Here is a 25,578-nt window from a genome sequence, read left to right on the forward strand (position 1 = left end):
CCCCCCCCCCCCCCCCCCGCAAATATGGCTGGCAACGGGCCTGTTTCGATCTGCACATCAGTTTCTATTTATTTTTATTTCGTGTCATATTTAATGCAAGTTGAATACGCCGTGTTTTTTATGTTATTTGTTTAATTTTAATTGTGTACGAAAGCGACTTGTTAGACTGGATTTCGTTTTCACGTAGGACCGCTATTTCGTGTGGCGTCACTTGGCGTTGACCTCACCTCGAAGCCGCATTTTGTACATGCGCTGCTGCGCAGGACAGGAAGAATACTAGTTGGTCTAGCCGTATTTTTTTTAAACGATCAATTGAAAAGTAAGTAGGCATATTACATATGGTATCATGCAATTAATATTGAATTGTATGTGTTAGTGAAGGCATTTATTCGAAATGATGTTCTTGTAACCCAGAAATATTCTGTACCAATGAATTACAAGTGACCAAGGTCGATGACACTGACGTGTATAGAACATTTCTGCACCATAGTTTTGGTTTTAATGGCACCCAGTCACAGATTTAGTGGACCTTATTTCTCTAAATATGGATTATAAATGACAATTACATTAATTTTAGAATACCAAACCTCGCTATTGTATCACCCACAACATTTTAATTGAATCACGATTGACGGAATCCCATGACAGCCAGTGAACAGCTTCATTTTTAAAAACTGGAACTCTGAGGAGTCTAAAACGTACGACAAAACCGAGTGTTTTGGTGAGGCTATATATACGACTCAGTCGCAGTGTTCTCCAACCCCAGTAAGCGGCGTGTACACCCGCCAAGCTGAGAATTTGCGCCGCCAAGCTGAAGATTTTCGCAGACGGGTCCGCCAAGCTTATAAAAAATGCCGCCAAGTCGAAAATCAAACAGCTATGACGAAAAAAACTTCCGTCAGTTCTATTCACCTCACCTATCGCTATATTTAGCCTGTACTTGGACTTTGCGTATATAATAATAATATTCTAATTCAACACATTTGTAAGAACGAATCTGATTGGATCCCTGTTAAAACATTTAGGTGGTAAAATCACCGATATAGCCTACCGGTCGCAAATTTTCTGGCAGAAATACGTCATAGGTTAAGCGAGGAACGGGATTGTTTTGTAATGACGTCATAAGGACAATTTCTGTAGCGTTCATATTATGTACAGAAGTCGTTAAATACTGAGAAGTTTTTATGTCAGAAATGAACATATTATTCTTTATTAGTCGTTATCTAATCATGAGAGCAGATAAAAGTTGGAGAACACTGTACGACAGCCGTGAAAAGTACCTTTGAAAGTTATACACAGTTATTGTGGGGTTTTTTGTGGGGTTTTTGTTTATTGTTATTATTTTTTGGTTTATTATCGTGTTGTTTTTTTGGGGGGGTGGGGGGGGTGTTTGTTTTTTATGGGGGGGGGTTGTTTCTTTGTTGTAGTTTTACGGAGCTATCGTACACAGGACCACTGTGGGCGCGTGTTCAGAAATTTTAGCAAGGGGGTCTAGACAGGTGAGCAACGTTTACAGGGGCGACACGCTCGCCCAGACATTTATCGGGGGGGATTGAGCAAGTGATTTATTATTATTATTTATTTTATTTTTGGGGGTGGGCAGGAGGGGGGAGCGAAGGTTATTTTGTTGTTTAATTTGTTGTTTGTTTTGGGGGTTTTTGTTTGTTTGTTTGTTGTTTTTTACGGAGCTCCGTACACAGTACCACTGCAGACGCGTGTGCAGGGATTTTAGCATAGGGAGTGAGGTCTACACTGAGGCCAGCGAAGTTTACGGTGAGGGGTCGAGACATGTACCCCCGAAAAATGTATCGCGGGGGGGGGGGGGGGGGGGAGAGGAAAAAAAAGCTTGTGCAAGGAGATGGGTAGGTGCTTGCACCGGCAAAAAATGAAGCCCTATCTATTTGTTTACTAGTACGTTGATTACAATGTGTTAATAATTATAATTTACCTCATTGCTGTACATCTATTGTCTGAACCAAATTGTTAACAACTACGAAAAATTACTCTTCTACCTTTAATTGCCGTTAGATTTCCTCCAAAGTTTGTCCAGACAAAAATCTTGAAAAAAACATTACAATGACACAGATTCCACATACCAGATGATAACTATGTCACCTATATCGACTTCGCTGAGAGCGCATAGGGCAAAAAACATGTAATTTTCTGCCAGCTGCCATTTTGACTTTTTTTTAAATATTCTTCAAGAGGGGTGAAGAGTATTCCATAAACAAGCAACATGGCAGACGGCAGAAAACTGTATGTGTTTTTGTCTATGCAATCTCAGCAAAGACGATATCGGCGACATCGTTGCAGTCTCGTGTGTGGAATCTGTATATTTGTAGTGGGTTTTTTTTGCGATTTGTGTCTGGACAAACTTTGGAGGAAATCTAACGGCAATTAAAGGTAGGTGAGTAATTTTTCGTAGTTTGCAGTTATCAAATTCCGAACGTAATAATATGGCTTGTGCCCCCTCCCAGGTATTTAAAAATATTATAGAGAGGTTTCTCAACTATACCGTTACTATACGGATAGTGATTGGTCACCTCTTCGAGTGTAGTTGGTGACGCATTAGCAATTTGCTTCCAGTTGTTTACGATTAAACGGCCTGCTATATGTAATACAGTTTGTGGTTAATATATATAATTTAAAATAATAATAATAATAATAATACTTCTGAGAATGCCGCCATATATAAGTCACTAACCGTACCGATCTGCGAAACTAGCTAAACTGTTAGTACTGTTACCGAATCATAATTATTAATTATGCTTATCTGTAACAATAATGACACATTGACGGTTCGAAAACAGATAACACGTTTCCTTCCGATTGCTTCCAGTTACAAGCGCCCGCTGTTAATTTGTGTACTGTCCGTAATTAGTGTGTATTTATTTTCTTTTTTAAGATAATCTCTCACCAGCTGATAATTTTATTTATTTATATATATTCATTCAATCATTCATTCATTCATATATTAATAGTAGTAGTAGTAGCATTATTATTATTATTAGTAGTAGTATTATAGTACTGCAGGGGTAACATTACGCTATTCATATACGATAGCAGGGTTTCTGCCAGAGGGTAAAATGGATACCCCAATTTTAGTACAGATGTAAAACAATTTAAGTTAACCTTTTGACAAAATTAATGACTCTTTATTATTACTGTATGAAAAATTAATGCGGTGTTTAGATTTTTCGGCGTACAACAAACGATAAAGTTACCTGTAGGCCCTATATGCAAAGGCATAACTAGTCGCGATTGTTGCCGTTTAAAGTGCTTCTGTTACTAAAATAAATTAAATGTATAAGCTTATTATCATTCAGTACATGTTTATGTTGGGTTTTTTTTTTTTTTTTTTTTAAATAACTTATTTTCTTGTTTTTTTCTTTCTATTTACCCTACGTCACAGGACGGTCAAGCATTCATGTTACACAGCTTGACAAATCGTTTTGACAGTGCGGTTATTCGGGGTTGGGGGGGGGGGGGAGATCACGTGACTACAAAAATAATACGTCACACCATTTCGCTCCAAATAGCCGTTATTTTTTCCTGAATTAAGGACCGTCGACATAATTCAATTATTTTTACAACCTATCAGTAATAAGTGGGTTATGGTAGTTATGTAGATGGTTAAATAAGTAGTTATGTAGATGGTTAAATAAAGTACTTTTAGCGACAAATCATATGTATATATTTTTAGATAATACTTTGTTAGGTCATTAATTAGGTCAACGATCAGTGACTGAGCGCCTTTAAATACATCATGACATAGGCCCTATTGTGTTTTTATTTATTCTGTTTGATGGATGGTGAGCTTTTTTACATTAGTATTTCTAAAACAAAATCTGATACTTTTCCACTTCTTTAAAAAATAAAGAAACATTCGATTCCGACATTGAATAGTCTTTACCTGCTTTTCAGGTGATTTTTTATTTTTAATTTTTAAAATTCATCTTCTTCTTCTTCGTCTTCTTCTTCTTCTTCTTCTTCTTCTTCTTCTTCTTCTTCTTATTATTATTATTATTAAACAGGTGATGCGCAAGTTCCGGAGCACTTCCAGATCACCGATCTGTCAGTCAGTATAATATATTAAACTTTTTGTCATTTTTGATGTAAATTTCATTTTAAAAACCCAAAACAAAACAACAAACAAGTAATACATGCTTCTTGAAATTGTACGTTAAAAACAAAACTGTAACGATATACAGTCTTGGTTTTGTTTTGGATGCCGATACATAACCACTGTTAAACATTTACACGAGCAGACGACATGGAAAAAAAAGAAGAAGAACAGAAAAGGTTTTGCTGGTCGAGGGGGGGGGGGAGGGGGGGGGAGGGGATGGGAAGTTTCTTTCCTCACAATTAAGTGGTGACGTTTCTTTCCTAGTTTTCACATTAGGTGATGAGGCTTCTGGGCTGGTCGGGTCCTCATTATGAATAATGTTTCCGTATGCTCTGACATAGCAGGGGGTGTTAAAGTGAGAGTGATGAAATTGCCATAAGATAGGCTGTTATATTTGGACCTATTGCATACGATGTTGTGCCAATTGTCTATCATAGATCTGCTACTCTTCTTCTTCTTCTTGTTTTAGATAAGCAGGGCTCGACGTTTGTGGTAGCCTGGGATATTTTGATACCCAATTTCTCACTTGGGCTACCAGATGTCTAAATATGGTAGTCCTCCTGGATGCTAGATTTGTTTGTCACATCCAGTTACTACGCAATCAGAAAGATGCTTAAACACCTAAAACAACATGTTTTTATAAAAAAATAAACGATTTTGCTTTTTTGTGTCTTTTTAAAAAGCAAAATTATATATAAATAGTATGGGGATACCAATGTTTACTGAGTGCTACAGATTTCATATCCTGGTATCCCAGCGGGCTACCACTAAAACTGTTAAGGTCAAGGCATGATCAATGTCAGCATTACATCTAGTCTATCCCGTTCACCCTGCTCAGTCTTTGCTGGTCCGATCAGTCGTTATTGTGAATTTCAACACCTCATTCATTGCCAATTAATGCAAGCTTCGCGCCAAAATCTGAACTGTACATTGCTGACGTCTCGTTGTTCAGTCTTTGTCACGTCGTTTAAGTTTACGTGTGACGTAAGTTTTGATAGCACCTTATTTGGAACTGCGTTGAAGCTTTGTTGCAGTTGGTTTGTAATAAGTAAAATACTAGACTCGTTTGCCTGTCATATCATGTTTGTGAAACTCGTGAACGGTGTTGGTATCTGACTTACTTTCACTCATCAGATACCAAAATTGTTCACTCATTTCATTAAAAAAATGGATTGACAGGCAAGCTCGTTTAATATTATATGCATAATACATGTATGTCCTTATTGTACGTGTGTGGCCCTAACAAGGCCAAAATCATAGTGCCGAATTTACAAAACCTGTTATTACACACATGTAACTACTGGGTACATCTACATATATTTTGAATAATGCTTAAACAAGTTTGTCTTCTACGATCGTATTCGTGGCAGCCCGTAATTCAAATTGTTCTAGATAATGTTTAAATGGTTCAACGTCACAAAGAAACTTCAATATATTTCCTAATTTACGTCTATCTGAATGTGAACCCATCTTAGTGACATGGGTTTGCAATTTAACACACAAGAACTAATAGGCTTACAACTATTTCTATTTATTGTTACATTGCAATACAAAATTAATGACATAACATGGTACTAAGTTGTGTTTATGCCTGAATATACTAGTCCTACACATCCTCAATATATAAACCACAGGCATTACAAGTCTTAACCCAAGAGGTGATATGACTGGACAGGGGTCAAAATATACGCTATTCCGCTATCCCGAAATTAGTAATTTTCCAAATGGAGAACTAAATTTTTTTTTCTAGTATTCCGTCATGAATAGTTTCAAAATAAACGGAACAGCGAAATCCGCATGTGACTGTTCCGCCTTTGCGTTTTCGACCGCAACAATTTTGTGGCTCAACAAAACCGCGGAGAATTTGGCTCGATATGAGAAGTCTTGTTAATCATTGTGTATTCGTCAGTATGACTGTTTGTGTCCGGTACTTTTGTAAAAAAAAAATAATAATAACTTCTGTTTCCGCAAAAACGCATTCGCTCCGCAAATAATTTTGCCACTCCCCCCCCCCCCCCCCCAAAAAAAAAAAAAACAACAACAAAAAAACAAACCAAAAAAACAAAAACAAACTACCACAACAAAACAACAACAAACAAAAAACATTGATAAAATATAAATTTAAAATAATGTTTTTTGAAAATATATCATACGGCCATGCCTCGGCAATTAAATTGTATTACTTCAGCAACTGAACTTGGTATAATGTAATTTGTCCATTAGATTGACGTGAAGAGGTTTTCAAAAGACTGTCAACCCCAACCTTTTAATTGTTTCCGATGGTACCCGATTTCTGTTATTTATTGTTATAACTAGATAGAATATTTTTATTGTATTAAATCTTATATATAAAAGGTTATATAGTAATGGTTACTCAGGCTTTACGCGCACAGTCAGAGCAAGCTGTCGTAGCACACGCCTGTCTTGGGCACAAGAGCCGGCCTCGGCCGGTTCCTCCGTCCAGGACAGGAAAGGTGGGGGTGGGGGGACCGCCTGCAAGTGAGCACCAGCAGCCCGACCGTGGTCGGTAGCAGGCGGAGGAGGGGGGGGGGGGGGGGGGGGGGGGAGGTGTAATGGTGCTATGGAATTTTGAATGGAGCAAGAATTATGCCAAAAGAGAAAAGGTGCGCAAGTTTGATTGACGAACTTGGGCGCAATTTTGAAAGGTCGGTCAAAAATAAAGTTCCGGAGCTAATCTAGGTTTTGACATTAGTGAATCGAGAGTAGCTCGTTAATTAGACCTCTATGATGCTGTGGTGTCTCCCTAGGTTGCCCATAGGGCCCTTAAAAAGGGACTGACCGCTTCTGGCCGTTGCATGACAACCCAGGGGAGACTCGTCCAATTGTGTAAACACCGGTAGGCAAGGCGCTGTCGTTCCGGGGTTTTTCGAAATCTTGTTGTTGCAGTTAACGACGTCCTCCTCTTCAGTGTCACCGAGTACCAAGTAGACCACCAGCAGTAAGTGTTTGGGGGTGGGATAGGGTAGACTGGTCCAGCTTCCCCTGGGTGCAGTGCAATTGTGTACTCGGAACCGGTACTCTTTTGTCCAGCTCCTTATTATAGTACGTGCTGGGCCATGACGTTGATAAAGAAGACTCTTAACGTTATACCTTGTACAAAGACAACATTAACAACTTAAAAAAATAGGATTGGCTGGGCCCCAATCAGAATCCTGCATTGCTTAGAGCCTGTATTATTGCTTCTTGTAGCTTTGAATTCTGCATTTCTTAGTGCCTGTATTATTGCTTCTTGCAGCTTTAGTTATAATCATGATCATGGATGTATTACTAATGTTGTTATTTTACAGGTATGGACTTTTCCCGGATTATCATACAAGTTATTCTTGTTATCTCTCTTGTTGAAGACAACTCTATTGAAGGTAAAACTTTAAAACATTCAATTTTTTATTTATTCCATAGTAATGGTCTACGACAGGAATTAATTACATATGACCTTTTTTGCTAGGGTAAGGTTTACCTTCTTTTCATTATCACCGTAACATTTTTATGAATAAATATCTTGAAATATACGCAACACAAAAAAAGAAGACTAAAAAAGAAGAAAAAAAAGATGAAAGCTTACATATAGTCCATTTTAGGTTTGACTACCAAATCGAGAGACTAAAAGCCACTGAGTTTCAGTTAGCCTGATGTCTGAACTGTATAAAAATGTATGATGGCCATGCCTAGACCCCTTGCTTACTCCTGTACACGTCTCTGAACACACACACACACACACACACGCACGCACGCACGCACGCACACACACACACACACACACACACACACACACAGACAGAAACAGACACATGCGCGCGCGCATACACACACACACCAACACGCAAACAGCCTACAGTCTAAAACAAGCTTTGATCTTTGTTTACCAAAGGTAATTCTATTGTTGTTTACAACCAGGCTTACAGAATGCTATTTCTGTCTCCAGTTCAGGCTATCTGCAGCTGGCAGTGACAATGCATTGGTATTGAAATTATAGCGATAAATAATAGGTTTAAAGATACAAACTGCGCAAATATGTGCAGTTTTCTATCGCACAATCTATCTGAGAAATTCAAAACATAACAAATGTAAATCAACAGTGTATTACGCTCTAAATAGGAGAATATATTAGTGAGCAAAATTTTTGGTAGTTGAGAACTTCTAAAGTTACACTGATTTTCGCGTTTTAAAAATGAAACAAAAAGAAGCCTGAATGGGGCCTGACTTTACATTAGAACTCCCAATTTCCCCAGAAGCAAACAGCGGATTAATTCAGTATGTTGATATTTTTATGTAGATACTCAGTAGGAATTAAATATAGAATTTCAAATGTTTTTACCTGTAAATTTCATAGAAACAGATATACAATAAGAAATTCGCGATAGAGACCAATACACATAATCTAGACACACACTTTTTTTTAATACAATTAATCCCCCTGGCGGGCCTGACTACCTACCAAAGCTATATGGACCAAGAATTTGTTTTACAAAAGGGTAAAACAGACGGCTGAATAATTTTTTTATATCAATAATTTCACAAAATTTGCGATATAGACCAATACACATAACCTATACAAACAAGCGAGGGCATCTAATTAGAAATATAACCGCAAGCGGTAATGACGCATTCCCAAGCTATAATAGCTGTACATTACTCAAACATATTTATATATCATTTAATTATAACAAGTTAAAAAAAACCCAAACAACTCTCCACTACACACCAACACACATACACGCACACACCTTCACCTAACCAGCTACCAGATTTGAGCCAAGTCTACCCAGAACTGTCTTTACAAACAACAATAATACTTTTTTTAATAATCCAAAAATAAAATATGATACGGCTCCTTTAACCTTCTGACTACTGGATTAATTTTTGACAAAAAAACAAATTAAGTGAGTGTAAATTTATAACTTTTACTCACATATATTCATATATTTTTTTAACGAAAACTTTGTTCTGTCACAAATGGCTCGAAATTATATTATTACACACTTGTAACTTCTGAAAAGCCAAATTCTGCAATATCAAAATGACAAAATTATTTTATTTCAGACCTTAATTGGCACACTATTTATTTAAAACCATTTGTAACCACGCAAAAAATAAAACTTAGATGGTTCCAATATAGAATACTTCATAGAATATTAACTACTAATAGTTTTGCATATAAATTAAAATTAATTGACAGTGAAACGTGTACGTTTTGTCATGAAGGAAAAGAATCTATAGTGCATTTATTTTGGGAATGTAAAATTGTTCAGAACTTGGAATGATTATTTAAATTGGTTATCAAACTCATGTAAGCATATATGTAATTTAAAGCTTTCTCTTGAGCTAGTGATATTTGGATGTAAAGATAATATTAAAACAGATAATGTTTTTGACCTGCTACTATTATTAGCTAAATATTTTATATATAAATGTAAAGTGCAAAGGGTCCAATTAAATATTATACATTTCCAAAGCGAAGCTAAACAAAGATATAAAGTAGAAAAATGTATTTATCTTACTAAGCACAATCTTAATAAATTCTTAACCAAGTGGTCAGTGTATTATTCTCTTTTTGAACAGACCTAATTTTTGTAACTTTCCTTGTGCATCGTCTTGTTTCCAGCAGTCTACGCATTAACATATATATATATCATGTGCGTATTTTAAATATTTATGTACGTCGTTCGTAGAATGGAAAAGGATGAAAGTGTGTTTTTGGATTGATTAGATATATATATATATATATATATATATATATATATATATTATATATATGTACACAACCCATGTTTTACCCTTGGCATGTGTTGTTCTAATTGTAAACAAGAGGCTGGCAATAAATAAATAAAAAGAAATGTTTTGGTTTTGTTAATCTTAGCATGGAATGGTGAAAATAAATAAAAATCAGGTTTTTTCTTGTCTATGTAACCAATCATACTTCACTTAGATATGACAATACTGATTATATTGCTAAGATAGAAGACTATATGTAGCTGGTTGCTTATTTATTAAATTAAATGCATGTTTGGGAAATATTTTGTTTGTCAGTTTAGTTAAGTTGCTGTGTGAATGCATGTTGCTTTTAAGTGTACATATTTCCAAACAATATTTTGTTGGCTTATTTGGTAGCATTATTATTATTATTATTATTTAGTAGGTTTCGTTCATGTTTTGACTTTACCATAGTTTGACACCCAATAGCCTATGTATTTGTCGTGCTGGGGTGTCGTTAAACATTCATTCATTCATCTATTCATTTATTTAATTAGTAGGTCAGCTGCCTTAAGTATTACATATAATGTATATTTTACAGGTATTGCAAACGCAACTATCAATTGCATGGATGGTACATATCTTGGACAAAATGCAACAATAGTTTGCAAATTACAAGACTCCATATCTTTCAGAATAAGAATGGTACGACCAAACAGTAGATCGCCACAAGAGGTGATTCGGTGCAATCCTAGTAATACTGGGTGTATACTAACTGGCAGTATTACTGGATACAGCTACGTTATTGACTCATCAACACAGACCACTCTAACTATACAATCTTTCAACCCTAAAACAGATGTTGGAGAGTGGATTTGTCGTGATGGAACATCAGGTGTTGGCCAGTCTACATGCAACATGATACTCTTTTGTAAGTATTGCATTCCTGCCATATTGTGCAATACACCAGAATTGCTGAATATGTTCGTTGAATATCGTGAATTCAATCCGATATTTGATAGCAATTAAAGTCTGGCCATTGAAGGCGAAAAGGGCGTCTTACCCGGAAAAAATACTATAGAAATTAGTCAATAAAAACAGGGTTCGTACTCATACAAAAATACTACAATGTGTAAGTTTGGTTTTGTGGCCCTAAACATCATAAATAAACATCCCTTTTTGTGACAGAGTCATTAAGAGCAATAAAATATAAATAGCTTGCAACGTAAATAATGTTTGATGTTATGTGTTCTTATGATTGTGTGTTTGGCAAGGACTTCCCCTGGCTTTTTAACTCGGAGGTTTCCCCAGGGCCATGATATGCTTGTTGAATACAGTAACGGTATATTGTGACATTTACAAATATCGTCTTTTTGCGTGTAGTGCTTTATTCATTCCGAGCTCCTATGCCGATGCACGATTCATACTGAATTTTAATGAAAAACTATCTACTTTCATCCTGAAATTTAATGCAGTTGGTAATTGTTTCCCAACAATAAGTATTATAAATAAGTAATGTTTTAAAATGTGAGCTGAGATACTAGGAAATCTTTTGACTAGTAAAACAAAAAAAGCGAGAAAAAAGTTGACTTGATAGCCAATGCAGACTAAGTATTCTACACTTTTTTGTCAAGTATTTCTTGTTAGGGGTAGATTTGAAAATTAAACTTGAGAATATTATAGATAAATGGCAGACTTTCTTGAAAGCCTAAATCAAACTAGTTAGTATACTGCCCTCAGAATGCAGCTCTGAGCATCTACATTTCAAAAAGCGTCCAGGAAGCATGCATCAACGAATCACAATTCTCCATAGAAAATCTCACTGAATCTGCCATGTTAGTGTTTATATGTGAACACATAAGGAAAGTTGCATGTTTTGATTAACTTCTAAGGGCCAGAACAATGGGTGTATGCGTTTTACAAGAAGAATGGCTATGGGACTCTGAATTCAGTGCATTGTTAACCAAACACATTACAGACAAAATGAAGGTTTATTGTACAGTTTGTTTAAAATACTTTTCAATTGCCGGTTCAGGAATTTGTTGAATACGGTCGCATGAAAATGGCGCTAAACATAAGGAGGCTTGTCGGTATAGCTCTAAAGGTAATGGAAATGGCTCAGATATGACTGATGTGGGGTTTTTTTGCATCACAGAAAAACAAAGATCTACCGCATGTCCTACTTATAGTAGCACAAGTAACGTTAGGCCTACGCCTGGCTCATTTGATAGCTTCATAGTTGGAAAGAAAATTGACTGATGATATTTTGCAAGCAGAAATTATGTGGACACTGAAGGCAATAAACAATCATCATGGTTACAAATCTCAAGAAAATTTTACTGTCCGCAGCTTTTGAAAAACCATGGCAAGTGAAAAAGCACACACCTCAACACACTAAGGCGACTTAAAACGAACCGTTATTAATTGATGAAGTAATTGGTACATGCAAATGTAGAGATATAATAAATATGTTGCAAAAATGAACCAATAAATCAATCATGTTTTCTTCTAATTGTATACTCAAAGGCAACAGTTATTGTGACATGGATTGTTTGGAGTAATACATTTGTGAATGGATTTATGGATGTAAACCAGAGAAAATGTGCATGGAACAGCTCAAAGAAATGCAACTAAGCAGTTGTGTAGATTGCATGCTTTGTGCAAGAAACATGGAATATTCGGAATAAATCCTGTCAAGTGTTCACCATAAAAGGCCAGACATTCAGTCGCAAATCCTTGCCACCCTGTGCAGCCTTCAGAAGTCCAGAAGTCAGAAAAACACAATTAGTGAACTGTTTGATACAATTTCGTCATGCCACGCCTCAGTGAAAATGACAGATGGCGAGTCATAGGGATGCTTGAATCTGGGACCTCGCAGCGTGACGTCGCACGTCAATTCAACGTCCACAGAAACACCATATGACACTTATGGCAATGATATCAACAAAACAACCAGGTCAGTGACCGTCCCTGTACATGTCTTGGATGAAATGGAGCTTGCGACGTCTTCCAAATCCTCCAACAACACTGCAGGAACTCCGGCTGATCCTTCCTCACATCTGGATTGGCATTTCCAGGAGCTTTCTCCAGCGTTTTGTGGCCTCAATGAGACGACGGTGCCAGGCCTGTATCAACGCTCAAGATGGACACACTCGCTAGTGACTGTGTGAACTTCGCTCTGGACCCCCACTAGTGATGTGGCTCATTTGCATATGGCAGGTGTGGACTATTGCTTGTTTACATACCTTCGCACATTTCTCTTTCCATGTTATAACGTTTCATACACGGCAGTAAAAACTTATCATCAATTATCTTTTTCTTTTTTTGTGTCACAATAAGTTTTGCCTTTTAGTATATGTGGTTTCGTTGATTAGTGTAGTCTGACTTATTTTTAAAAAATTCAGGAGCAGTGGTATAGAAATATAACACACTGTATGACATAGTCTGATACAGACAGTTTAATGTTTTTAATCTATTCAGATAATTTGATGCAGTGTATCTTCAACCGAAAGAAAATGGAATTTAGGATCCCTCAGACGCGTTTTCAGTCATTTGTGATACAAATTACTTGGTTCCCATTACCGTCATTTGTGCTCACTCATGTCGTTATAAAAAAAAAATAAAAAAATAAAAATAAAAAAATAAAAATAAAAAAATAAAAAAAAAAAAAATTCCCAGGGTTGGTACGCGTTCTTAAATTCTTTGTATATGCTTGACTTTTGGGAAGCCGTTCTCCAGGACTTTAACTCTTGGAAAATGGTGATCTTTGCATTTTGTACTGGAAATTAAAAAAATATTGTATCAGTTTCTAAAGAGATGACTGCTGACGTTTTCTGAACTTTATTTTTCCGTTCTTATAATCCCTATTCTAACATTTGATCTGGCCCCAAGTCAGCATCTGATCATCACATCTATGGTGTGCATGCGCGGGATACATTTATTACCTTACCCCGAGTTCACTAGAAAACCCCACTCAGTAAAGTTTTGCGGCTGTTTTCCTTTTCCTTTCTTTTTTAATTTACACCAACATTAAAATAATTTTAATACAGTGATAGCGGCCTGATTACATGTGAGAGTAAGCAGAAAAGATAGGGTAGAAAAGGCCCCCCCCCCCCCCCCCCCCCCGAATGACGTTGCACTATTGGAGGTAACGGCGGGCAGGAAGGAAAGAAATGTTTTATTTAACGACGCACTCAACACATTTTATTTACGGTTATATGGCGTTAGACAAGTGGTTAAGGACCACACTGATACTGAGAGAGGAAACCCGCTGTCGCCGCTTCATGGGCTACTATTTTCGATTAGTAGCAAGGAATATTGTATATGCACCATCCTATAGACAGGATAGCACATACCACGGCCTTTGATGTACCAGTCGTGGTGCACTGGCTGGAGCGAGAAATAGCCTATTGGGCCCAAACCGAGCGCGCATCAAGCAAGCGCTTTACCACTGGGCTACGTTTCGACACACACACACACACACACACACACACACACACACACACACACCCTCCTCCAACGGCGGGTGTCACTTTGTTAAATAAATATGTTTTGTCAGGTATTGTTAACCTTATTTGCTTAGTAATATTTGTTTTGCTTTTCTTTTCATGCTTGGTTTTTCTCTTTCTTTTATTCTTCTTTGTTTTATGTCTTTCCTTTAAACATAATAAATAATATGTGGCATGCACCATGATACCGTAACCATGGTAAGTTATGAAAATAGAACCACTATAAAAGAATATGTGTACTTCAATAGGACCAAACTTGGATTTTTTTTTTTTTAAAGTACCAACAACTTTCCAAGGAAAAAGGTGCCTAGTATAGTTATAACATCATTCAGGAATCTTTCGATATATTCGGGATTCGCCAATAGTTAAAGTAACCCTAGCTGATCTGCTGATATTAATTTTGAGTTAGGTCGCGGTGGTGATGGTGGGGGGGGGGGGGTGCAACTTTATAAACTGTTTTATTCACGACAAAAATGGTCACAACATACATGTAGAGGGCTGTCATTGTGGTCATGTTTGCTGCATTGCAATTTAGGTTTAGGAGGAATGTTGTTGTTATGAACTTGTGTTTCAAAAATTAAGTACTTCTTTGGCAACCAAGATGGTGTCGTTGGAAACAGTAAATATATGACTTGCTATTAGTGCAACTGCTACAAGGGTGCCTTGTAAGTTTTAGATTTATTAGTCCAACCGAAGGGGACTATAGGTCTCATCTCTGTCTGTCTGTCTGTCTGTCCATCTGTCCCACATATAGTTTTCCGGATGTTTGTTTTTTTCCTACAATGTTTTGAGATAATGAGCTGAAATTGTATGTATAGCTTTATTGTGTACTGTTACATATCAAGTTTAAGTTTAACTTTGATGGCGATTTAGCCATTTTTGACAAAGTTATTGCCCTTGAACTTTGGAAATATCCAAATTTGTTTTCCAAACCTTTTTTTAATGCCTCGAGATATTTAGATGAAATTTTGTGTATATTTATCAAATTAGACTGTTATGGCAATTCACCCAGAACTCCATGTGTTTTATTATGGCTCTTCAACTCAGGAGATATGGAAAATAGTTTTCGCCTTTTTGCAAATGCCTGAAGACATTGACATGAAATTGTGTATTTAGCATTATTGTGTACTGTTACACATGAAGTATAACTTTTAATGTTGATTTGCCCATTTTTTACAGGGTTGAACATTTACATTTACTGGGGCCTGTAAGGGACATGTATTGCTTTAGAATGCTTGTTGAATTGAGAATTTCAGCATGTAAGACCATTTTTTGGAAGTTATGCAATTGATGCTTGCAGCTTTATTTATTATTATTGTTTGTCACAGAATGACACGACTAGGTTTGCTCAGCGACAGCAAAACACAAGTTTTAACATACAACATTTAATAACAAGTACAAAACAATACAAAATACAAAACACGTCTTTCATAGGATTACAAAGCTAATCCAGTGTTTAAAGATATCGCGTTTGCTTATACAAAGTCCAACTGTTCATTAAATTCCCACTGGAACAGTCTTTATGACTTCCCGTCATCAATTATTCCACTTGAGTATTCATCGGACACAAATCCCTGCATCCTAAACTACGTAATATACTATACGTCATTAAGTTGTCATCAAAGACATCACAATGTCACAACATCACAACAGTAGCTCTATCGATGGCATGTTCATCGGTCCATATGTGCTTCGAAAGCTGCAAAAGTAAACATACTGTTTACTATTTAATCAAGACTAAATTTCCCTATACATACCCCTATATATACATATAGGAACACCCAACCATGCATACAAAATTATGTGCAATTACAATTAATGTACATTTAATATAACATACAATTTATATAACATACAAAATATATTGTGACATTAATATACTTGTCATAAATTTACATACCACAATTACATTGCTTTCCTCGCTTCATTTTGTCCAAATAAACATAATACACATATAGCCAAACATTATTAGCTTAAAATTAAATACCTGCAAACCAGTTTACTGTCAACCTTGGAGCTCATGTCATCCCAAAAGTATGTACCCAAACTGTGTCCACTCGCGGTCTCTCTCCCCTTTCATAATTACCATGCACAGACTGCACGACCAGTGCATGCACTGTATAAAATATAGTTGAGCCGTATATGCAAGATAATGAACACTTTCTCACATACTCCAATGCGACAATAGCACTGCATAACAAAACAAACGCAATTAAATTAACACACATAATAATCGCACACTCACACACATATACATATGCATATACATATATACCTATCCATACACATTTGTGACATTATTATTATTATTATTATTATTATTATTATTATTATTTCCATATGGTCCAAATTCTGTTCAGTTCAGTCCTGTATCACCTGCCAGTGTGGAAGAAGGAACAAATCTCATTGTTATCTGCATTGCAAACTGTACACCATCATGTTCCTTTTCATGGTCACAAGGAAGTGAGAACCTGTCTTCAAGCTCTAAGTTAGAACTGACAAATATCGCTAAGAGCCATGAAGGAGTGTACACATGTACAGCGATAAACACTGATTCATCAATAGTTAAACATAGTAACTTCACCTTGATAGTAAATGGTAAGTAGTAACTAAATTATTTTGACATGTATAATACTGGAATAAACACATACAGGATACATTTGAAGGGCTAACAAATGCAGGGTTTGAATTACGTTGTCAGAAGGGCACTGCAATTATTGCCTTAGAGGGCCATTTTGAGGACACACCAGGGACACAAAGGTAAATTATGAAGATGTTTTTGAGCAGCGCTCTATACTAACGTTGTGTCTAGTAGCAAGATGACACCTACATATATTGTTTTAGGCGCCAAACAACAAATTTAGGAGCCATGTTTATATGCATTAATATATTGTATGTGTGCGAGCGTGTATATTTGTATAATGCCAAATCTCGAGAAAGTGGACGTTTTTGTAAAGGAGAGTCTCCCTGATGATTAAAATTTTTTTTAAAATAGCTTCTTTACAAATAAATCTGGAGATGACAACATAGGGGCACAAATACTTAATTTCTTCTTCCTTAGTATGTTTTTTTTTTTAAACAAAATAATAGAGAGTGATATTTATCCACAATGTTTAAAAAATGCTAAAGTTGCTCCATGTTCAAGTCGGTGACAAAACTAAAGCTACAAATTATAGGACAGTATCTGTATTGCCAAAAAGTTAATAGAAAAACAACAACAACATATATCCAAGCAATTTTATGATTACTTAACAAAATATGACCTTCTACATTCTTCCCAATCAGGTTTTAGACCAAATCACTCATGCCAGTCAGCACTCATTGATATAACTGATAAATGGTTACATGAGAGGAATGAATGAAATGTAAGTGGCGTCATATTTCTTGATTTCATATAAAGCTTTTGATGTTGTAGACCATTCAATTCTGACTCAAAATTTAAACATTTATGGCTGCAAAGGGAATTCCCTTCGCGTGTTTCACTTTGAGAAAACTGCAATCAAGATGGAATAGAACTGCAAAAAAGATGGATGATATTAGATGCAGACTCTATTTCTCCATCTGCCCAACTATTTAAACAGTTAAAATGGATGACAATGGAAACAGGAATCCACTATCACAAATTTATGCAAAGAAGCCCCAGACTATCTTTCAGGCTTTAAACAGGGTTTCTGCCAAAGAGTAAAATGGGTATGGCGCCATACTCGTGTGTGTGTGTGTGTGTGTGTGTGTGTGTGTGTTATGCCATGTATGTATTTTCTATTTGTTCATAAATGTATGTATTGTAATTCTATATTATTTGTACCTGAGGGTATCATGGAAGATTAGCTCACTAAATAAATAATGTAATGTATTATGTTTTCAAGCCTTATCGGCTGGGAACCTATTGTAACAAATGTTCTGGTCCAATTTAGTTGGGTACTTTGGGGGGATTGATTGTTAGTGCAAATTGTTTGTATAGGTGTGTGTCTTAATTTCTGCGTGTACAGCAGTTTATGTGAATCTTACAGGTAAAATATTTTGAAATTGTAAATTTAATGCCTACTGCCTATCTACAAAAAAAGTGTCAACATATTGAATTATTCAGATGTCTATTTAAACAGGTATTTTTTTACATTTCGAACATCAGTATAACTCGAGAAGTTTTCAACTTAAACAAATATTGTTTTCACTGTTATAATCTACGCTTTAGTGTGCAATAAACGTTCAATTTACATTTTTTTATTTTTGAACTTTTTCAGATAGATGTTTCAAATAAAAGATACATATTTGTGCACTGTTTTATTTCTAAATCTATCAAGTTGAGAGAAATAAAATGTATATGTTAGGATTATTCATTTACTGGTTCATTAAAGTGTAAAATACGAAACAAGTGAATTGTTATTTGTTAATATGGCAAGACAAAATAAAATGCACAACCAAAAGACTAATTACCTCGAATACAAAATATACAGCAGTAAGTGATCAATAGTTTCCTTTATGCAAAACATACAACAGTAAGTGATCAATAGTTTACTTTCAATTGTCTTATTGCTATAGCACTGCTGTAATATTCACAGACAACTTGTCTTCGCTCCCATTCTTCTGATCCATTGTAAATGTCTCGGAAAGTGTCATTGTGACATACAATGCCTTTAACGCAGGCCCCATTCTTCTGATCCATTGTAAATGTCTCGGAAAGTGTCATTGTGACATACAATGCCTTTAACGCTGACCCCATTCTTCTGATCCATTGTAAATGTCTCGGAAAGTGTCATTGTGACATACAATGCCTTTAACGCTGACCCCATTCTTCTGATCCATTGTAAATGTCTCGGAAAATGTCTACAATGAAAGATCCATTGTAAATGTCTCGGAAAGTGTCATTGTGACATACAATGCCTTTAAGGCTGACCCCATTCTTCTGATCCATTGTAAATGTCTGAAAGTGTCATTGTGACATACAATGCCTTTAACGCTGACCCCATTCTTCTGATCCATTGTAAAAAGTGTCATTGTGACATACAATGCCTTTAAGCTGACCCCATTCTTCTGATCCATTGTAAATGTCTCGGAAAGTGTCATTAACGCTGACACCATCTGTAAATGTCTCGGAAAGTGTCATTGTGACATACAATGCCTTTAACGCAGGCCCCATTCTTTGTAAATGTCTCGGAAAGTGTCATTGTGACATACAATGCCTTTAACGCTGACCCCATTCTTCTGATCCATTGTAAATGTCTCGGAAAGTGTCATTGTGACATACAATGCCTTTAACGCTGACCCCATTCTTCTGATCCATTGTAAATGTCTCGGAAAGTGTCATTGTGACATACAATGCCTTTAACGCTGACCCCATTCTTCTGATCCATTGTAAATGTCTCGGAAAGTGTCATTGTGACATACAATGCCTTTAAGGCTGACCCCATTCTTCTGATCCATTGTAAATGTCTCGGAAAGTGTCATTGTGACATACAATGCCTTTAAGGCTGACCCCATTGTTTTTCTGATTACTTTTACTATCTACTTCTTTCCTTCCTTTTCGACAACATCTGTATTTCTTTGTTTTGGCAATTTTCATGTACATTCTCTCTATCTTTTTTGGCATTAATACTATTTCATCTCTTAAATTTAATCTGCTATACTGAATCAAGTTCTATGCGCACATGCTATTTAAAATACCTATTACTACGCGTATGCGTACATTGTGTATTCTATCAGAAAGTCTTAACAATTTAAATATGGATATGCCATGGCTTGCTTTCAAATAATCTACTTAACTGCCAGGGACTCGGCGATCCGATAAAGAGAAAAGATGTATTAAGCCATTAAAATGCAAGAACACTAACATTTATTGTTTACACGATACACACTTCACAACAACATTAGAACCGTACATACAATCTCAATGGGAAAACAAATGTTATTTTAGCTCTTATGCTTCAAATTCTAGAGGAGTAGCAGTAATGTTTAATTTTAAAAGATCCATTCAGGAAAGTTTATCCAAACCATCCATGATATACTTAGAGAAAAAGAACTCCACCCAAACAAGCTAGACTAGACTTTTTCCTTATTTCAAATAATCTAATACAAACCACTTAAAAGGTAACAGTTAGAAATAGCTATCATTCAGATCATGATGGGGTGGTATCGAGTTTAAAGATCAATCAAATTAAAAAAGAAAGTGGACTATGCAAATTTGATAATTCTATGTTAGGAAATAAAGAGTATGTTAAAACAGTAAAAGCATAACCCCCAATGTTTTGTGATTCACTTTAAGGATGAGGGGTGGTAGTATTTATATGTGTCGTGTTCATTTCGATTGATATGCTCATTTCAGAGATAACGGGCACCGTCTATGACTACCCTAGTTCCACACAAAATTTGAGTACATTTTCTTCCTTTTTTACATGTACCCTAAACATGTTTCATGCACAAGGATACTTGACACAGTGGCACTAGATAAAATAAAATAGTATATATTTTCTTTCTTTTTTTGCCCAGATGAAACTATTGTTTTACAACCAACATACTCACATTTATCACCAATCACAGGACTTGTGGTGTTAAGTTCTCTAACAAAAGTTGAGTACACCTCGAACTTAGACCCAGCCAGGAGCTGTTTGGTTTAGTACTACCTACAAACAGTTTCAACCACTTCACAGGTCCAACCGAAAGGGACTATTGGTTTCGTATCCGTCCTTCTGTATGTCTGTCACACATATAGTTTTCCTGAAGTTTTTTTTTGGTGCTGAAATTTTGACTATAGCTTTATTATGTACTGTTACAGATGTCTCCATTTTCAGAGCGTTATGGCCTTCGAACTTATGAGGCAGAACGAAAATGTGTTTCGCCAGTAGGAGACATGTATTACTTCAACAGTATTCCAGAATGCGTGTTTACATTATAATGATTGTTGACTTTAGTTATATTGAGCACTATTTTTTATTAATATTTGCTAATTGTTATGCATTCAGGGTGTTAACCTTGAGACACCAGCATCAGTGGCGTCGTGGTTAAATCATCGGACATAAGGCTGGTAGGTACAGGGTTTGCAACCTGGTACCGGCTCCCACACAGAGCAACTAACGACTAACCCACTGACCTGGACAGACTGCCCAGATAGCTGAAGTGTGTGCCAAGGAAAGTGTGCTTGAACCTTAATTGCATATAAGCACGAAAATAATTTGAAATGAATGAACCTTCAGAATACTGGTTTAACTGTAACAAAACTAGGATTATTAGGTACAGTTGTAAAAGTCATCACTTTTTTTGTGGTCTATGCATGAACGTTTTCTGTGGGATTTGTTTCTTGTTATAGCAGTATTTTAGAACAGTGATGTGTCTGTAATTATTAATAAAATCTGTAAGTTCAATTTGCTTATTTTTACTTATTTGTGTTCAGACCCTTTATTCTAGTCCCTCTGACCACAACTTGTGCTAAACACAATAATGAGCTTTTTAATTCTAAGTGTTTGTGAACAGAACAGTAAAATTTGAAAATTTTATTTAACAAACATCAATCAAATAGCAGAAAATATAAATAATTGAAAAATGTGCATGCTCGTTGAAAACAAATTGACTCCAGTATCATGCATGTTACAAAGTAAACTCTGAACACTTTTCATTTTAATCACAGTGAACCAGGAGAATGACAGACGACAATCGTGGTAGCCACCGACGCCATATAACCGTAAATAAAATGTGTTACGTGCGTCGTTAAATAAAACATTTCCTTCAATCGTGGTATCAGTCACAACCTTGTCAAGACGACCCTGTGATTTGTGCAGATATTGGTGGTTTACGTGTAAGCGTTATAGCAGTGAATAGTATGCTAAGTTAATTGATATTGTTGTAAATTTCTAGATGATCCAGAGCGCATGTCTGCCTTAAGTGCAGGTGCTGTAGCGGGAATTGTGATCGCTGTTGTTCTGGCTCTTGCTATTCCTACTGTGTGGATACTTTATAAGAGGTAATTAAATCATATATAATTATATATGTAGTCAAACTTTGATAACTCGAATTTGAAAGGGGCGACGAAATAGTTCGATTTTGAGGAGTTCGTATAGTACACCTCAAAACTGAAACGGTATTGCAGATGGATGAAAAGCTAATTAATATATAAATGGCAGTACACCCCACTCCTAGCTGGTGGAATCTTTCGGCTCCTTTTCTGTATGTTTTAAAAATAGATAAATAATTAAATAAAACAGCTTTCTTGAAAATGGGTGGAACGTAACTAACAAATTAAACTACTGAATGCTAAATAGCTCTAATTATATATTAACATTAAAAATAAAAACGTTCGAATGAGTCATCGGTTATTACTTTTCATTTCATGTCAACTTATTTTATATAAAAAAAAAAAAACCCACTTATTTTCGTGCATATATCCAATTAAGGTTCAAGCACGCTGTCCACGGGCACACACCTCAGTTATATGGGTTGTCAGTCCAGGACAGTGGGTTAGTTGTTGGTTGGTTAGTGGTTAGAGAGAGAGAGAGGAGAAGGTGTATTGGTCTTACACCAACCCAGTGAAATCGCTCAGGTACCGGGCTGCGAACCTAGTACCTACCACCCTTATGTCTCATGGCTTAACCACGACACCACCGAGGCCGGTTATTACAATTTAGTACTATCTTTTGACGGTAACCAGACCGTATCTGTAATTAACGAGTCGCTCCGCACACGCACCGATAACAGAGTTCAAGTTCTGTATTTGCTTTGAATTTTACAACTCAACAGCTGAATACATACCATAAATAATGCAACATAGTTATACAAAAACATGCGTGCAAAACAATGGTGGATGTGGTTTATATATGAAGTGATATAAGTTAGATTTATTACATTAACTATCATCCTGCATTAACCAATCTCTAATTGTATTCGCTTCCACTAAATATTTGCCTAGAGTATTCAATTCCTTACTGTTACCGGTGGTTGATAACTGTATAAAACGATACACACTTGGCCGCTTATAATAGTACATTTTTATGTATTTACAACGCAAATCTTTGTATTGTGGACACTCTTTTATAAAGTGATATTTATCTTCTATAACATTAGCATTGCACAGAGTACATATTCTTTCAGATCGTTCGATGTTTGGATATCTGCCAGATTCTACATTTAATATTCTAATCTTATATATTTCTTTTATATAACTCGTTTCCTTTGGCAATCTTAAATATGTTTGTAATCTAAATTCATTTAATAAATGTTGATATAAAAGTCCTTTAGGCGTTGTCAGTGTTTTGCTATAACATAATTGCTCAAAAGTATCTAATATCTTTTCTTTGATTATAATGTAGATACTGTCGTCAACATACGATATATTCCAACTATAGTTTAATCCAAGTGAATACAGTCGTGCCTAATGTTAATTAACCAATTATCGTTATAGTGTGCCATTTCTTCATATATACCCCTTAGAAAACAAACACATAGTCTTCGTTCTGCTTAGTCAGCGATCTATCATTCTGTAATTAACACCTGCTCCTCGAGAGGCTGGGATCAGCCCAAACATCCGAGCTTCACTTGACTGACAATTAATTTGTCTTTAAAATACAATACGCACCCACAGCTTTATCATTTGAATTTTTGAAGGATCTTAGTACTAATTTGTATAGCAATTTGACCAGGACCATCGGTTCGTTTTGAGAGATCGACGTTTTCCAGAGATCGAAGTTGTAGATAAAGCGGCCACTTTTTCCCTCCTAAACGATTTATAATGTAAATGCACCTGTATTAAGCGGTCACCTTTCTAACGTGGCCAGGGGCCAGCTAAATCGGATCCCAAATAGCTAAAATACCTGTATTAAGCGGCCACATTAAATGTTTACTATTATACAAAAGGGATATTTTAACAAAAGCGATAAGATGCAGCAAATAATCGACATCTCTACTGTGTGTCAATTAAGAAAGTATGACTCTGCAATGCATCTAATTGCCTCTGGGCAGGCTATGCTTGACATTTGTACTTTCGCTTACTATGACAATACACCGCATGAAGTAGGAATTAAATATTTAAATACAAAAAGAAAACAAACTTGTTCAGAACGGTTAATTTAATACATTGATCGATTTATAGTCAACTGTGAAGCACACATCCGTTGATCAGCAGTAAAGACGGTAAAATAAGAAACAACAACAAAAGTTTTAAAGACTATATATGTGGCAACCTGTAATCAACGGTCACCTGTCTTAAGCGGCCACTTTTATATACTCCCTTGTGTGACCGCTTAAAACAGGTTTGACTATATATATATATATATATATATATATATATATATATATATATATATATATATATTCCATATATAATTTCCATTATTTAATTTTGTTTAGTGGGTCGGCGGTGGTGTTTTTGTGTTCTGTTGGGCAACCTGAATTTGTTTTCGTCCTTTTGTTTTGGGTTTTTTTTTTTTAAGAAAGTGGTTGAGTGGCTTGGGTAGTTTTTATTAAAAATTAGTGGGTTTTGTTTTAACTTTCTCTCTCTCTGTCTCTCTGTCTCTGTCTCTGTCTCTGTCTCTCTCTCTCTCTCTCTCTCTCTCTCTCTCTCTCTCTCCTCTCTCTCTCTCTCTCTCTCTCTCTCTCTCTCTCTCTCTCTCTCTCTCTCTCTCTCTCTCACTTTATATTAGAGATCATATATGTTTAATTTACAATCTAGAAATAATCAGCCAAAAACAATTCTTCGTTTTATAATCTAAATTTAAAATTTACCAAAACTTCCCTAAAAATGTAGGTGTTTCACTTCAATTTTTATTTTAATTAGTGCCCTTAATTGTATTTTGAAGTGCTCATTTAACTGCCAGTATTGAATGCATTCATCCATCGGTAATTAATATGTTTCCAAACTGTGTTCAGCCATCTATCCCTGTTGGTACATACCTTGAATATGACTGTCACTCTCATGTCTTCTTTGTGGAAGATGGAAACTTTCCATCTCGTTCTGTTTATGAAACGTTCTACCTTCACCTATATTTAACATATTTATTCCGTGTTGGAATGATATAGGCAAATTCGTGATTATAGACATATCATTACTGTGCTGAAAAAAGTGCTTCAACACAATAAATATAACTTTTGTTATAAAAGAAATATTTGTGAAAGTGAATATCATAGCAATACTGTTTGTAAAATGTTTTAACATACTAGGTGTTACCAAGGTTATGCCACTCGTGAAATAAATTGTCTTCGTCATTCGCCAAAGCTTACTAGTCTTATTTATCCTCTATTTATTTTGGTTAT

General features: G+C 35.8%; 1 long non-coding RNA gene across 3 annotated transcripts; it reads left to right on the forward strand.

The window, feature by feature from the left end:
• Positions 1-1,137: 1,137 nt before the first annotated feature.
• LOC121386204 lies at positions 1,138-10,763 on the forward strand. Of its 3 annotated transcripts, XR_005959604.1 has the most exons (4): positions 1,161-1,276; positions 4,035-4,078; positions 7,435-7,506; positions 10,534-10,763. It is a non-coding gene; the product is annotated as an uncharacterized LOC121386204 (long non-coding RNA). The 3 variants fall into 3 exon arrangements; XR_005959606.1 differs by lacking the exon at positions 4,035-4,078 and having other exon boundaries at positions 1,138-1,258; XR_005959605.1 differs by lacking the exon at positions 4,035-4,078 and having other exon boundaries at positions 1,141-1,276.
• Positions 10,764-25,578: the final 14,815 nt, after the last annotated feature.

Source organism: Gigantopelta aegis, chromosome 12, assembly GCF_016097555.1.
Source record: "Gigantopelta aegis isolate Gae_Host chromosome 12, Gae_host_genome, whole genome shotgun sequence".
Classification (NCBI taxonomy): Eukaryota; Metazoa; Mollusca; class Gastropoda; order Neomphalida; family Peltospiridae; genus Gigantopelta; species Gigantopelta aegis.